Below are 2,628 nucleotides of genomic sequence, written 5' to 3' on the forward strand. Positions count from 1 at the left end.
AAGTAAATAAATAAACAAATAAATTAGCCAGGTGTGGTGGCACATGCCTGTGTTCCCAGCTATTCAGGAGGCTGAGGTGGGAGGATCACTTGAGCCCAGGAGGTCACCGTTAGTGAGCTATGATTACACCACTGTTCCAGCCTGGGCAACAGAGTGAGACCCTGTCTCTTAAAAATTTTTTTTTAAAAATTAATTAGTTACCTGATTAACACAGTTCCTTACTGGTGAGGGATTCTCTACTGTGGTCCTTCTGCAGTGCCACCCCATACATGAATGGCTTCTTTTGAAGCTTCCACCTTGGTACAGGTGAGCATCTTTGTCTCTGTCTTACTCTGCTTTGTGCTGCTATAACAGAATACCACAGACTAGGTAATTTATATAACGAACAGAAATGTATTGGCTCATGGTTCTGGAGACTGGGAAGTCCAAGACTGAAGGGCTGACGACTGGCAAGGGCCTTCTTGCTGTGTCATCCCACGGTGGAACAGCACAGAGAGGGCAAGAGTGTGCCAAAAGGGGGACAGACTAGTCCTTTTATAAAAAATACTTTAATAACAAACCCACTCCCATGATAACAACATTAACCCATTCCTGACGGTAGAGTCCTCGTGGCCTAATCACCTCTTAAAGGTGCTACATCTTAATACTGGTAAGACGGCAATTAAATTTCAACATGAGTTTCAGTGGGGACCGGCATTCAAACCACAGCAGTCTCAAATACTGGGCTTGCCGTGGAAGAGGAGGGTGATCTTTAAATCATATAGATTTTTTCTTTTTTTTTTTTGAGATGGAATTTTGCTCTTGTTGCCCAGGCCAGAGTGCAATGGTGCAATCTCGGGTCACCGCAATCTCCGCCTTCTGGGTTCAAGTGACTCTCCTGCCTCAGCCTCCGAGTAGCTGGGATTATAGGCATGCCTATATATATAGCCACCACACCTGGCTAATTTTGCATTTTTAATACAGATGGGGTTTCTCCACATAGGTCAGGCTGGTCTCAGACTCCCGACCTCAGGTGATCTGCCCGCCTCGGCCTCCCAAAGTGCTGGGATTACAGGCGTGAGCCACCACGCCTGGCCAGAATGTTCTTTAAAAACAGGGACAATCCCATGAAGTAAACTTACATTGGAATGGTTAACAGGTAAAGTGATCCATGTGGCTAAAACAATAGACATTCACTGGCATCTAAAGTACATAAAGATGAGTACTTCAAGATCGTGCCACTGCACTCCAGCCTGGGCGACAGAGTGAGACTGTCTCACAAAAAAAAAAAAAAAAAAAAAAAGATGAGCACTTTCACCTCAAGAGTTGCTGGGCTCAGATGCTGAAGGCACCCTGACGGAACTGTAAAGACACCAGCCTCTGGAGTTTTCATCTCCGGAGTTTTCACAGCCAACAGCATTCCTAGGTAGGCTGGCTGTGAACACGTCCAGTTGGAGGGTAAAAAGAACGACCTGTGAATGCTCCATAGGTCTTCGAATATGTTAGTAGACACGACTTCATGCCAGTTGCACAGCCTTGAATATATCCTAGTCTATAACCTTGGGCTGCGAGTGGCTTGTGTGGTCATCTGTCCATCTCTCAGTTGGGCGAGAAACTTGAGGTCCTTTCTGAGAGGTGGCCCTGGCTCTTCTTGAGACCCGCTACTCTTCTTCAAAGTGCATTTTGTATGGGTGGGTTTTCACTGCAGGTCCTGGGCAGACAAGTGCTAGTGCCCAGTGTTGGGGAGCAGGGTAGAGGTGTGGCCGCTACCTGGCTGGGCCTGGACTTGGCAGCCTTCCTTCATGGCCCCCAAACACAGTCCGTTCCATAGTTTGTTCTTGATGTGTCAGCTTTGTGTCCCCGTGAGAACAATGGGCTCCTTGAGGACAGGCATTGCATCTTCCGGTCTCTTCCCTAATGCACCCCACCGCGCCCAGCATAGACAGCAGGGGGTGCAAGCAGTCAGACGAGGAGGGCTCCCATTACGAGCACGGGACCCAGCCCGTTACCTGGATGCTATGTTTCCCATGTAAACTGAGCAATACCCAATTCTAAGGAACTGTTCTGAGGACTAAATTGAATAGCAAAGATAAATCAAAATTTATTTTTAATAATTTTAAATATAAATATTAAATTCTTTTTATATTAATATATAATTAAGATATAATATATAATTAAATTTATAAATAATTAAAAATAAAAATAAATTTAGTAAAAATAAATAAATGGAAAAGTAAAAAATAAATTGACATGAAGTGAAGGTCAATCAAAATGGACTAGCTTGGCCAGGCGCAGTGTGGCTCATGCTCTCAATCCCAGCGCTTTGGGGGCCGAGGAGGGAGGATCGCTGAAGTCCAGGAGTTCAAGACCAGTCTGGGCTACACAGCAAGATCCCGGCTCTAGCAAACAATAAAAATTAGCCGGGCGTGGCGGTGTCCACCAGTGGTCCCACCTTCTCGAGAGGCTGAGGCGGGAGGATCGCTCGAGTCCTGGAGGTCGAGGCTGCAGTGAGTCGATTTCGCGCCATTGCGCTCCCGCCTGGGCGACAGCGGGAGACTCCTCAAACATAGAATTTTAAAAAGGCCAGCTCGACTGCCGCGGGGGTCGCGTCCTCTCCATCCCCGACCTCGGACCCACCCCGCTGGGTAC

The 2,628-nt window shown here is 47.0% G+C and overlaps 1 pseudogene; it reads right to left on the minus strand.

Moving 5' to 3' along the window:
* LOC105520436 overlaps positions 1-1,780 on the minus strand; it is an 11,210-nt pseudogene extending 9,430 nt beyond the window's left edge.
* Between the last annotated feature and the right edge of the window lie 848 nt (positions 1,781-2,628).

Source organism: Colobus angolensis, unplaced genomic scaffold (genome assembly GCF_000951035.1).
Source record: "Colobus angolensis palliatus isolate OR3802 unplaced genomic scaffold, Cang.pa_1.0 Scaffold38, whole genome shotgun sequence".
Taxonomy (NCBI): domain Eukaryota; kingdom Metazoa; phylum Chordata; class Mammalia; order Primates; family Cercopithecidae; genus Colobus; species Colobus angolensis.